Here is a 14,249-nt window from a genome sequence, read left to right as displayed (position 1 = left end):
CCGCGCCGCGCCGCCGCGCCCCGACTCCGCGGGGGCCGGGGGAACCGTGGTCGAACACGTGGAGTGTCCGCGCAGGGTCACCCCCACCCCGACTCCACGCGGAATGTCCTCGCGGGGCGTCCGCGCGGGGTCCCCGTCTCCACGCGGAATGTCCTCGCGGGGCGTCCGCGCGGGGTCCCCGTCTCCACGCGGAATGTCCTCGCGGGCGTCCACGCGCGCTCGGTCTCGGGCTGCGCCCCGCGTGGCGGCGGAGCGACCCTTGGCTGAGAGCGCTGTGTCTCGGCCCCGCGTAGAAGAGTGTTATCGCTGGCTTTCGTAAGAGAGAGAACCGGGCTGAAGGGTTAGCGGCTTTGCAGTGAGTCTGATATTTATCTTATATTATTAAAGGTCACTCCGCGAGCAGGGAGTTGGGAGAGAGCGAGCTGGATAAAAATAGCGTAAGGACGCGCGTGCAGCCTGTCCTGGGGGAGAGGCAGGTAGCGAAAAGCCGCAACAGTCAGAAGCAAGAAGTTCGCCTGGGAGCAGAGCGCCGGGAGCGTCGTCGCCCGCCGCTAAATTCCGCTAATGAGTTCATGGGACAGGCGCCCCGCGCTGCAAGTCACAGCACAGCTATGCGGAGGGCGCTGTGCTTAAATAAACTTAACTATTTCTGCCGTCTTAGTCACACGGTACTAAGTGGACCGCACAGTGTTCCGGTCAGCGCTAGCGCTGGCCTTTTACAGGTTAAATTGCTGCGATGAAAGACTCAAAATATTCGTTTTTTACAATTCTTTTGGCTTTCCGGGTCTGGGAATGAAAAAAAAAAATGCATGATTAATCGAATGAAAGGAAAAAATGTTTGGGGAAAGATCTCTTTAGTATAAATGAACTTTGATTATTGTAGCAGATTTCAGATCCTTCCAGTTTCTGAAAGTATCTTCTGACTGATGCTTCTGAGGAAGAATTGTACGAAAAACGTGCGCCATTCTTATTTTACCCACAATAACACACCTAAAAGACCGTGAGCAAAAATCCCAAGATTCATTTAAATCCAGTTTTCCTCATTACAGTTATGGATGTCATCCACTTTTTGTAGATTTGCACTTAAACTCATTTTCAATTGAATGTAGTGAGTAGCAATTATTCCTGCATACCTTAAAGTGGAACCTGTGCTATTTTTGAAAAAGTGACATGTCAGGCTGATCCTTGTCAAAATGTATGTCATCTTCAGCGACTATATTTAGCATCAACAAAGGAATGCATTATCTAGGTTTGAACAGTATTTTTCCCCTGAAATTTCCCTTGAAGTAGGTTAGAATTTCATCTGTGAACAAAATCAAAACTAAGTATGTCTGTTTGGGAGATGTTAATTGGGGATTTAGAATGCTTGGGACCCAGGTGGCCTGAAATGTTTCGGGTACTTCATCTATGAAAAAAGAAATCTACCTGATATCTTTGAAAGGGCTGCAGGAATGAAAAGCGTTACTGAAATAAATATGGAGGAGGGGTGTGTGTCTGAAAGAGAGGTCACAGTGAATGTAGAAAAGTACGCGGCGGATAGGGCGCTCCGCAAGGTCGTGCAGGAAGAGGGCTTTTAGTCTATTTTGTGATCACGGAGGCCACACACACAGCTTGGTAGCTTATAATTCAGAGGAAACTGACCTACAAAGTTCCTAGCACTACATGTTTCTGTTCCTATTTAATCAGTCTGTGATCTGTGTCACCTGTCGTTTCTTCCACGTTTGCTGGTTTTATGTATGTTACACACACGCGTGCACACACACACACACACACACACACACGAGCTGGGTGCTCGGTTTTTTGCTTTTTTTTTTTTTCCTTTTTGAGACAGGGTCTCGCTGTGCAGTTCAGGCTGGCCTTGAGCTCACTTTGTACCCCAGGCTGGTCTCGAACTTCCAACGATCCTCCTGCCTCAGCTTCCCGAGTCCTGGGATTACATGTGTGCACCACCACGCCGGGCTGAGCTGGGTGCTTTGTATGGAAACATCCAGTGCAGTCTGCTGGCAACTTTGCTGGGGGAGCTGAGGGGGCCGGGGCCGGGCCCTGGGGTCCCCAGGGTCCCTTTGGTCAGAGCGGCCATGGCCTGGCCTGTGCTGCATGTGGCTGGGTGGGCAGGCGAGGCGGGGGCGTCCACGCCTGCGTGTGATTGAGGCTTTCAAACTGTGGCGATAGAGAAGGTGGCTCCGTGTGTGACAGCCCAATGCCTGGGTCTCTCTGTTCACTCCCAGTCTTTCCCTACGTACAGGCCTTGCCCTGGCGGTGTTTTCTTTTGCTTTTTGTTTTTGTCTTTTTGAGACAGGGTCTCATTATGCAGTGCAGGCTGGCCTTGAGTTCATTTTATATCCCAGGCTGGCCTCGAACTCGAAGCAATCCTCCTGCCTCAGCCTCCCAAGTGCTGACATTATAGGCAGGCGCTACATGCCCAGCCCCCTAGCAGAGTTTCTCTGGATGAGGCCCTGCTGTGCAACCTCGAGGGGCCCTGTGGCTCCCGCCTCTTCTAGGTGCTCAGCAGGTGATTCACTCCGCCCTCTCTCTGGCTTCTCCGCTTCTCCTCGCTTCCTCTCTGTGTGGTTGTACGGTAGGTGGCATTTTCTGCCTCCCTTGTCCTGTGCCTCTCGCCTGCCCTGCCTGCCCTGTGCTTCTGCCTCCCTCCTCCCGGCCCATGCCGGCCTCCCCCTCTACGGTCCATTCATTTAGATCAGGGGCCACCAGTGGTTTTCATTGGTTTTTTTTTTTTTTTTTTTGGTACCAGGAATCAAAGTCAGGACCTTGCACTTGCCAGGCAGGCACTTATGCCACTGAGCTATATCACCAGCCCTCAGGGGCCACCAATGGATAATTAAAAAGCCATTTCTGGAGACATCGATTTGCCCAAGAATTGGCATATTTTATGTGACTACTTCGCTGTAATCTTCTCTTGAGAAGTGGCAGGTCTGGGAAGATGGGCGTACATTGCTGCCGGCGGCAAGACTCCAGAACTGTCATGGTTGCCCCGGGCGGGACCTGCTGCCCTTTGGACGGTCTCCATGACCCTCTATTGTTTTACACCTGATCACACTCCTTTGCCTTACTGCGCAAGTCACTTCCAGGACCTTAAATGTGGCGGACCCGGCCCAAGAGCCCTGAGGTTGCAGTTCCTGATATAAGTGTGTGTGAGGCCTGTCCGATGGGTGATGTGCTGGGAAACCTGTTGGATTTAGCATCGAGTGGCTGGACGTTATTTTTAATTTTGAGACAGAGTTTCACTGCGTTGCTAAATTGCTCAGGCTGGGCTCAGACTTGCAGTCCTGCCTCAGCTTCCCAGAGCGCTGGGATTACAGGCGGGCGCCACCGGCCCGTGGAGCACCTGGAGTTAAATGTTGTAGGTATGTTTAGGTTAGCAAGGGTCCTTAGATCCTGTGCCTTGCGAAGAGTTCGCATTGATAACAGCTTGACGATCAGACCCGGAAGGGATCTCTGTGGGTAACCTGGACAAACCAAGAACCCTACCTGTGGGCCCCAGGAAGCCCAGAGCAGACAGTCAGGTAAGGAGCCTGTCCGAGCCCTCACACATAGTACATCTTTCCCTTTGAGGAGTGGTTAGATTTTTGCGATGCCAGAGCTCGCCTTAAAGAGGAATTGACTACCGCCCTGGCTTTGCTTCTGCCTCTGCCCCATGTGTCCGGAGCCGGAGGCCTGGGCTCGGGCCCCAGTTCTGTCCCCAGGGAGAGACCGCCGCGGACGACGAGGCCCACGCTCTCCCAGCACCCAGGCCCCGGGAAGCCCAGGCGCTATGTTCCCCGCTCAGCTGAGTACACAGCGCCCTCCCATTCCCGATGGCGCAGTCACCCTCCGCAGGGCGTGGCGTCCTCCGGCTCCTTTGGGGTCGCACAGTGTGACCGCGGCGCCGTTCACCCGGGTCAGTCAGGCGGGGAGCTGGGCCGCTGTGCGCGCTGAGTGCTGTGTGCGACAGGACCTAGCGGCCCTGAGCTTCGGGCCTTTGGGGCCTTTGCGGGCTGCGAGCGCCGCCGTGTAGCACTAAAGGCGCAATGTCCCGTGCAGCTGCCACGGAAGGACGTCAGGGCGGGTCAAGGCGAGGGCTGCGGTTTTCGGGGACTGGTGCGCTGGTAGGAGCAAAAATTCCCACTATTGCAAACAGGTAGAATAGGAGCTCAAAAAAAAAAAAAAAGAACAGGAGCTCATGTTTTTGTGTTGTGATGAAGTTTGCGGCAGGGTATAAGGTTGCAACCTTCATTAATTAAGTATAATAAAGCGACATATTTACATTTATGTTTCTTTTTTTTTTTTTTTTTGGTTTTTCTCCGGTACCAGGAACCGAACTCACGAACTTGCCCTTGTCAGGCAGGCGTTTTTGCCGCTGAGCTAAATCCCCAGCCCCTGCATTTATGTTTCTTATACAGTAATAAACATTTAGGTTCACTTTTTATGCAGTTCAGAACAATGTTGGTGTTTGTTCCAAAGACGGTAAGAGGTAGAGTTAACATCCACTTGTTGCATAGGTTTCTTTCTTTTCTTTTTTTTTTTTTTTGGTCTTTTTAAGACTTTGTCTTGCTATGCAGCTCAGGCTGGCCTTGAGCTCACTTTGTAGCCCAGGCTGGTCTCAAACTCGAAACGATCCTCCTGCCTCAGCCTCCCGAGCGCTGGGATTACAGGCCTGTGCCACCACACCCAGCGTGTGGCATAGAGTTGACCCAAAGGCTGCTGGAGTTCAGTGTCCTGTGGATTCGAAGCCGGCGCTTCGCGACAGTCGTGCTCTCCCCAGGGAAACAGTACCGCAGGTCACAACGCAGTGAAGCAGTCGCCGGAGATGGCGGAGAGCTCTGATTCCAAATTCTTTTCTTGACACCAGCGTTATTGACTATTCTTGAAATATTTTAATTGCATATCAAGAACGTGAAGGGAACTTAAATTTAGAACAGTTGGAGGTTAAACATAGTCCAGCGAAATCCTAGAGCCAAGGCATTAGCATGTGTATTTTCGGAAGGCTTTGCGGCGGGTGGGGCCTGGGTGTAGTGGCAGGGCAGACACTGGGGCCATGGGAGGCCCTGGGTTCGAGCCCTGCCCCCGCAGGAAGACCTGTTACACTTACTGTTGTGTTCCACGGCAAAGTGGATGGGTTCTCTTACATGGTAGCTTGAACGTCATATCTTAATACAGTATCCAGCCTGGGAATTATCCCAGAAACACAGTTTATCTATTCACTAAAAGTCATTTTGTTTCTTTCTTTTTTTTCCCCCCCAAATACCGGAACCAAACTCACGACCTTGCATTTGCCAGGCAGGCGCTGTGCCACTGAGCTAAATCCTCAGCCCACTAAAAGTCATTTGCAAACACTTTTTTTTTTTTTTTTGAGACAGGGTCTCGCTGTGCAGTTCAGGCTGGACTTGAGCTCACTTTGTAGCCCAGGCTCGTCTCGAACTTGCAACGATCCTCCTGCCTCAGCCTCCCGAGTGCTGGGATTACAGGCTTGCGTCACCACACCTGGCTCTCGAACACTTCTTAAAGTCTGTTTGACTTTTGACACCAACGTTAGTGTTACTGGAGGGTGTGTTATTTATCTGTATAATGTCTTGCGTAAATGAAGGGAAAATAGTGATTGGTGGAACAGAGTGAGTGGTTGACCAAAAGTCAACAGATCGGGAGCCGGCTTCCTTGCTTTGCTGCTCACCAGCTCTGTGACCCTTGCTAGGTCCTGGGTGTCTTTGTGCCTCATTTTTTCACAGTGAGTGAAGGGGCTGGACTCCGCGCTTTGTGAGAACCTTGGAAAACAAGCTGTAAAGCCCCGTGACCCCTGGTCCAGGTATTACTGGACTCAGACATGGGTGACAGGTGGCAGGACTGAGCTCATTTTCTGCCTCAAAGGTGCTTCTTAATTTCATCTCAGCTAACGTAAGCCGCTTGCGCACACTTGAGGCCCTGGGTCAGCTTCCGGCAGCGCAGTCTTCCTCTGCCCGCCCCGTGCCTGCGGGTCACAGGGCCGCAGCACCCCACCACCACCACCAAAGTGTCCCAGGCGGGGAGGGGCCTGTGTCTTTCTGTTCACTGTCATCTGCCCACGGCCTAAGGTGGTGCCCGGCACAAAGTAGGCGCTTGATAGATACCCGTTAAGGGGCTGGGGATTTAGCTCAGTGGCATAGCGCCTGCCTGGCAAGCGCAAGGTTGTGAGTTCGATTCCTGGTACCGGAAAACAAAACAAAAAAACAAAAAAGAAATATATATTAATAGATACCTGTTAGATGAATCACGGGTCACCGTGTCCCGTCAGCTCCACTTCTGAAAGGTCTGACTTTCCGTTTCTGATGCTGCTGTCCTATTTCTGCCCCTTCCTCCTCCTGGCAAGGTCACTGAGCTTGCCCTCCTCCTGCCGGCCCCTTCCCCAGCCCGCTTGTCTCTGCACCGTCAGAGGGCCTTCCTTCCGCTCCTCCCTCCCTCCCTCCTTTCTAAAGTGCGTTCTGATGCCAGCGAGCTTCCCGAAACCGAATCCCGGCTCAGGCGCCTGTGCGCGTCTCAGTCTGAGCCGTGGGGAGCGCGGCGTGGGGATCGGTCCTCTGGAGCCGCTCTGTGCTCCCGTTGCTTCTCCTGCCGGCCTGCCCGTGGAGTCTGTGTCTCTTCGAGCTGTGTGACCCGGCCCCGGCTCCCCTCCTCTCAGCGCAATCTTCCTTGTGCCCTGCGCGGCTCGGCCGTCGCGGCGCCTCCTCGGGTAGTAGAACTAGCCGCGGGGCTCGATCACAGGCCTGCGCCGGCTCGGACTGTTCAGAGAGGCGTCGAGAGGGGCTCGCAGGAGCGGTCTCTCCCCGAGAGCGCCACACTGGAGATACAGACCCGATCCGTCAAATTTGGCAAGAACGCGACTCTTCTGATCACCACGTGGAGGCCGCGGTAACGTGGCAGGGTTCCTCCGGACCCGCGGGGGCACGGCCGTGCCTTTGCCCAGCAGCACCCTTGCCTGCTAGAAGGGCCCTCCTGATTTTTTTTTTTTAACGGTAGCGGGAATCGAACTCATGACCTTGCACTTGCTAGGCAGGCACCATGCCGCTGAGCTATCCCCAGCCCTGTCCTGAGTCTGGTTCATGGTGACCAGACTCTCGCTGATGAGCCATCTGTCCCCACTCATCCTTGTCATAAAGAACGGGCTCAGGGTGCTCACTTTTATTTTGGAAAATAGCTATTTTCCATCAGTGTTTGTGTTGCCATTGGATTCGTATTTTAAATGGCCTAGCCCATACCTGCACACTCTGAGCGTCCAATCCATTACACACCTGCGGATGTGATTCGTGTAAACAAAACTCGCCCAGGATCCTCCACAGCAGGCCCACGCGGCAGCCCTGGGCCTGAAGAGTGTGAGGTGCGGGCTTGTCATTCGCAGCCTTTCTTCCAGGAGGGGCGCTTCCTCAAACAGCAGAGCTTACTTGTATGTGTATTTATATACTTTCACATGTTAGCTGAATAAGCGTTCTGTAAAGCTAAAAATGTCAGCCTTTTGGGGGGGCAGTTATCTTTTACCCCAGGTAGACTCCAGCTCTGTGAGATGTATTAGCCATCAAGGCCAGGGACGCCAGGTGAGGTGACAGCAGCCAGCCTCAGAGCACTTCGGTCACTGCCCTCCCTCGGGAGCAGAGTGGTCCTAGAGAGCTGGGATCCCAGAGCAGGCACGGCAGGGTTGGAGCTCCAAGCAGGCAGAAAGGATGGTGAGCTCTTTCTAAGAAGAATGTTAAAAGAGCTGGGCGTGGTGGCGCAAGCCTGTCATCCCATCACCCTGGAGGCTGAGGCAGGAGGATCACTGTGAGTTTGAGGCCAAGTAGGGCTACATAGTGGGTTCAAGATCAGCCTGAATTGCACAGCGAGACCCTTTCTCAGAAAGACAAAAAAAGAACAATGTGCCGGGCGTGGTGGCACACGCCTGTAATCCCAACACTTGGGAGGCTGAGGCAGGAGGATTGTTGCGAGTTCGAGACCAGCCTGGGCTACAAAGTGAGCTCAAGGCCAGCCTGAACTGCATAGCGAGACCCTGTCTCAAAAAGACAAAAAAAAAAAAGAAGAATGTAAAAAGTCAAAAGAGTCATGACTAGAAGTCACCCTGCAACTTCTAATCCCCAATTTCAGGAGTAACGTCTGCTTAAAGCCATTGTTCTGGCCGCGTGTGTTAGTGAGAAGCTTTGAAGTGTACCCTGCAGCAGCCGGGGTGACTCTTCTCACGGCCCTTGGTGGCTGGCGCGTGTTGAAAAGAACGGGTGACTTGAAAACGGCTGCCGCGATTGTCATGGAAGAAGACTGTCTGGGCGAGCACTTCGGTTGTAGTTTCTCATCTGCGAGGTGACTGATCGAAGCCGTAGTAGACACACGTGTGTTACCTGTAGCAGGGGCTCCGGGAAGTACAGTTACATGGCGCGGGGGCTGCTGTGCTAAATAACGGACAAACTCGATGTAAATGTATAGACGGGAAGCAAATCAGCGGCCGATGATACTGAAAGCACGCAAGTGAGGAGGATAAAATGCAAGTTCAAGGCGGCCTGGCTACACGGGGAGACCCGGGCTCAAAACACAACACAACACAAAGCAAAACAAACCCCAAATAATACTGAGGTATGATTTACCAAAAGCTGAACCCACTCGTGTGATACCTGGAATGTGAGAGTTTCCAAAAGAATAACTGAATAGTTTTCTCTAAACGTTCAACAGGTAATTTAAAAATATAGTATATGAGGCTGGGTGTGGTCTGCACACCTGTAATCCCAGCACTTGGGAGGCTGAGGCAGGAGGATCGCTGCGAGTTCAAGACCAGCCTGGGCTACAAAGTGAGCTCAAGGCCAGCCTGAACTGCACAGTGAGACCCTGTCTCAACACGACAAAAAAAAAATTCAAACAAACAAACAAACAAACAAACATAGTCTGGACACTTTTTTAAGACAGTAAAAGTTGAACCAAAAGAACAGAGTCCCTCTTCAGTTTTTGCGTGGCTATTGGAAAACTTCCAGTCCGTTTCCAACTGTCACTTAACTGCTGCACACCCTGGAAAGTGGCTGAGTCTCTGTAACTAGCAGGGCCCAGATCGTACCCGGGCGTGGAAGTCAGAGGAGCGCCATAGCGGGTGGGAAGGGAGGTGGGAAGGGAGGTCTCAGAGCGCGCGAGTGGAGGCTACGCCAGGCGGGCCGCAGCGCGCGCCGCCTCCCAGTCTGCTCCGGGTCCGGCCGCGGTCGAGCCGTGTCAGGGTTGTTCGACAGCATGCCAGACCGCTTAACAATCCGGCTGCAAGGCTTTTGTTGAGAGATTTTGCCAAGAGGCCGTTAACGTCATGGGAATGGAGCCCGGCAGTGGAGCACTTGCCTGGAGTGCGCGAAGCCCTGGTGCATCTGCGGTACTAGAACAAAACAGAACAAATGCTCCATGGGAACAGGGCTGTGTCTGTCTGCAGTACTGCGCTTCTCAAAGCCCGGCACACAGTAGGCGCTTAACAACTGCCGACGCGGTGGGCGGCGTGTTCGGTTCACATCGCGTCCCTTCGCAGCAGCGACCACAGCGACAGCCGTGCGTTACGTCCACGCGGCCGTTAGCCATGCGCGCCTGGAAGCCGGCGAGTCTCTCACGGGCGGGGTAGGGTGGTTCCAGTCTTCTGTGGCTCGGCACAGGCTAGGTGCTGCGGTACAAGGCCGTGCAGAGACGGAGTCTTGCCTGGGGATGTAGCTCAGTGGCATGGGCGCCTGCCTGGCAAATGCAAGGTCCAGAGTTCAATTCCCGGTCCCCTCAAAAAAGTAACAGAGTCTTGACTCAGACCAAGATTCTGGTAGGGGAGGTGCTGGAGGAGGCGGGTCGGTACTGGAGACCGCGGCCGGGCTGTGATCGGAAGGCGCACGGGGCTGTGGAAACACGGGGAAGTAGGTCCTTAACCGGGCCTTGCGGGTCAGGAATACCACCTGGGGACGCTTGAGCTTATCTAAGGACGAAAGAATGAGGGCTGAGAGCCGGAAGCTCGTGCGGTGGGGAGGCTGAGTCATGCCCGTGTTCGGGCAGGAGGGGTGGTGGGAGGGAGGGCTGAGGAGAGGAGGCCGAGGGAGCGATTCAAGCTGCAGGAAGTTTGAGAGAAGTTAGCGGGAAGGAAAGGGCGGAGGCTGAGGTCTGGGGGAGAACAGGACCTAAGGGTGAAGGGAGGCAGACAGGAGGGAGGGTGGGGACAGGAAAGGACGGCGGAAGCTGTCCTAGGACCCCAAGCAGCAAGATGAGACAGGCTACCCCGGGTAGGGGGGAAGAGGACTGCCCCTCATATTGGGCAATATAGCAAGGAAAAGCACTTTCTGCTGAGACTGCAGAATAGTCATAAAGGTAACTTCTGTCTTATCTAATAGTGGACCTAAATAGAACCTCATCTAAGTTTCGTGTCTGAGCACTCGGGAGGCTGAGGCAGGAGGATCTCTTCAAGTTCGAGACCAGCCTGGGCTACAAAGTGAGCTCAAGGCCAGCCTGAACTGCATAGCGAGACTTTATCTCAAAAAGACAAAAAAAAAAAAAAAAAAGTTTTGTGTCTGAATTCTGGTAGTCTTCCACCACCACTGTCTCCGTGTGTGTGTGTGTGTGTGTGTGTGTGTGTGTGTGTGTGTCTTACTGGGGGTCACACCCAAGGTCTTCACACTGAACTACATCTCCAGCCCTTTTTTATTTTTAAGATGGGATCTTGCTAACTTGTCCAGGCTGGGTTCAAACTTGCAGTCCTCCTGCCTCAGCCTCCCAGACCACTGGGATTACAGGTGTGCATCACCAACTGTCCTAATATGTGTGAAAAAGCAACAGCTAACTAGCAGTTATCAGGACATAACTCTTCACATTTTCCCCAAAGTTCTTAAGCACAAAAAGTCCTAGGAGAATCTTTCAGATTGTTTAATATTGTTTCTATAGTAGTGCTTTATTGTATTATATAATCCGAATTTGGAATTTTTATGAGAGAGGGCTGATGAAAATTGATGGCATGATTACCCCCCACATGCCACTGTTCTGAATTTTTAATTTCATACCACGCATTCCACCAGCGTAATTACGGCCATTCCACTCTGGCAGCCTTGTGTCCGTCGGGGCGGAGGCCCTGGCTTGGGGAGAGGAGCCGCGGGCCGCGGCGCTCTGGGAAGGATCTGGGAAGGATGCGCCTGCTCCGGGGAGTGCTTGGAGGCCGCGGGGCGGGAGACCGCGGGGCCAGCGGGGAGCGCGGGACCTGCGCACGGGTGCCGCGATTGTCTGTGTGCGCAGAGGCTGGGGGCCGCCGCTCCCTAGTATGCAGAGCTACTTCAGCAGGGCTGCGGGATGTGGCGGCTGAACGCTGGGGTTGGAGGTCTGCATTTGAGCAACCATGGTCATCCTTTGAGGCCTAAAGAATAAAGCCCTTTACAGTCGCTGGGCGTGGTGGCGCACGCCTGTAATCCCAGCACTCGGGAGGCTGAGGCAGGTGGATCATTGCGAGTTCGAGACCAGCCTGGGCTACCAAGTGGGCCAGCCTGAACTGCATAGTGAGACCCTGTCTCAAAAAAAAAAAAAGAAAGAAAGAAAGAAAGAAAAAAAAAAAATGTTAAGGAAGGCCGGGGTTATAGCTCAGGGGCACCTGCCTGCCTGGCAAGCTCCAGGTCCCCAGTTTGATTCCCGGTACCAAACCAAACAAAACTTTTTTCAAAAGCGCTATGGCCGGAATGTGCACCTCGCCGCGCTGGGGTCCTCGGCGCAGCAGTGGTGGGGTGGAGCCTACAAGTGGGCTGGGGGCCCTGCACCCCCGGGGCCTGTCCTCAGGAGGGCTCAGTGGCTTTCCGGTGACCCCGAGTTCTTCCCGGCCAGAGTGAGTCCGGATGGAAGCCTGAGGCCGAGTCCTGAGTCACTCCGGCTTTCGGCTGCAATGCCCCTGCCTCGGGCGGTTTCCTACAGTGACAGAACGTGGACTCATACAAGCTCCACCAACAAATAGGAGCCTTGGCCAGGGAGGTGAAGGCCTGCGTAGTGACAAGAGCGCAGCACTCCTGAGAGAGTCCTGGGACGCACGGGAGCGCGGAGACACGCTTTGTGGAGGAGCGGAGTCTTCACTTCGCAGACCGCCGTTCTCGCTAGTCCATCTGCGGGTTCAGTGCAGTTGCAATAGAAAACGCTCAGAAGTTATTTCCTTGACATTGCCCAACAGATTTCATAGTTTCTATGGAGAGGGGCAAGATCCAGAATAACCAGCACAGGGCTGGGGATTTAGCTCAGCGGCGCAGCGTCTGCTTCGCAAGCGTGAGGTCGTGAGTTCGATTCCTGGTACCGGAAGAAAAACAAAAAAGAAACAAAAACCCCAAACCAGAATAACCAGCACGATTTTGAAGGAGAATAAAGACGACAGACACTGTGTGCTCGGGTAGATTGCAAGAGCCCGGAGGCCAGAGACCATGGAATGTTCCCAACCCTATCTGTGCTACCTTCTTTCCTATACATACTGCCCGTGAGAAAATTTAATTACAAGCTGGGCGCGGTGGTGCACATCTGTAGTCCCAGCACTTGGGAGGCTGAGGCAGGAGGATTGCTGTGAGTTTGAGGCCAGCCTGGGCTATACAGTGAGTTTGAGGCCAGCCTGAACTGCGTAGCAAAACCCTATCTCAAGAAGACAAAAAAAATTACAAAGTAGTTACAGTTAGAGATTGACAACAACACTAAATAATAAATAGGATAATTAGCTGGGTCAGGTGGCAGTGAGCGCATGCCTGTAATCCCAGCACTTGAGAGGCTGAGGCAGGACAATCACCACAAATTTGAGGCCACCCTGAGCTACATAGTGAGTTGAAGACTAGTCTGAACTACATAATGAGATCCTGTCTCAAAAAGCCAAAACAAGTCAATAAAACAACCCTAACAGTATACTTAATAAAAAGTTCAGTGAATGTGATCTCTCAAAATAGCTTACTGTACGACAGCGCCCCCTTCTGGTGGCCGTGCGCGGTGCTGGATGGAGCGGGAGTAAGGTAGGCAGGGAGACAGCGCCGGCTGCAAGGGTTGGCTTGGCCCCAGGCGCTGCCTCGCTGCTGTCTGCTCACCCCGAGAGCAGCTGTCTGGGGGCTCCGACAGGCGGCGCGGAAGCGGCTAGCAAGTGGGTAGTGCAGCTGGAGCGGTGTTTTCCCAACAAAGGGTGCTGGGCAACTGGAGAGCCACATCAAAAAAAAGAAAAAACAGAGTCCAGCCAGAGCTGACGTCCTTCACAGACTCTACCCCGGAGTAGATCACAGAGACGTGGAAAACACAGAAGTGGAAAGCTCCTTAGGGCCGGGGATACAGCTCAGCGGCATAAGCGCCTGCCTGGCAAAGCGCAAGGTCCTGAGTTCGATTTCCGGTGCAAGCAAACGAACGAACAGAACTCCTGGGAGGTAACATAGGAAAAGCTAGATGGCCACGGGTTTGGAGTTGACTTTTTATTTATTTATTAATTATTTATTTATTTATTTATTTTTCCGGCACCGGGAATCGAACTCACGACCTTACACTTGCCAGGCAGGCGCTGTGCCGCTGAGCTAAATCCCCAGGCCCTGGAGTTGACTTTTTAGATATGACGGAAGGCACAGCCCCTGGAAGAAAGAACGGCAAGCTGGACTTCTGAAAGTCCTGCTATGAAAGACACTGTCGAGAGAATGAATTGCCAGCATGTGGGGGCGGTGCTGGGGATTTAGCTCAGCGGCACAGCACTGGCCTGGCAAGTTCAAGGTCGTGAGTTCGATTCCTGGTACTGGAAGAAAAACAAAAACAAACCAGGAGAGAGAGAGAAAGAGAGAGAGAGAGGACACAGGCTAGGGTACAGTATTTGCAAAGGACGTATCAGTAAGGACCGTTACTCAGAGTATACCAGGAAGTTCTCAAGGACGCAGTAGTAACACAACCGCCCTAATAAAAACTCAGCCAAAGACCGTGCAGACACCCCCCTGAAGAAGACGCACAGGGCGGGGGACGTGGCCCAGCAGACAGCGCTTGCCTGGCATGCCCGAGGCGCTGGGTTTGACCCCGTGCTGCGGGCACACGCACACACACGCGCGCGCACACACACACACACGCACTCCACCGCGCGGGGGGCACGGCAGCGAGCGAGCGTCGCCCGCGGCTCGCAGCCGCCGTGGAAGCCAGTCCGCGCGTTTCCCGCAAATCTAAGCGGAGCCGCAGCGTGAGGTCCCGCCAGCGCCCTCGGCGGCTGGGGAAGCGAGCGGAGCCGCTCCCTCGGCGGAAACGCACGCGAGGGCCGGCGCAGCGGCGCCGCGCGGGGCAGGAGG

Source organism: Chinchilla lanigera, unplaced genomic scaffold, assembly GCF_000276665.1.
Source record: "Chinchilla lanigera isolate Chin_1 unplaced genomic scaffold, ChiLan1.0 scaffold00022, whole genome shotgun sequence".
Taxonomy (NCBI): domain Eukaryota; kingdom Metazoa; phylum Chordata; class Mammalia; order Rodentia; family Chinchillidae; genus Chinchilla; species Chinchilla lanigera.
Note: the sequence above shows the minus strand (reverse complement) of the source record.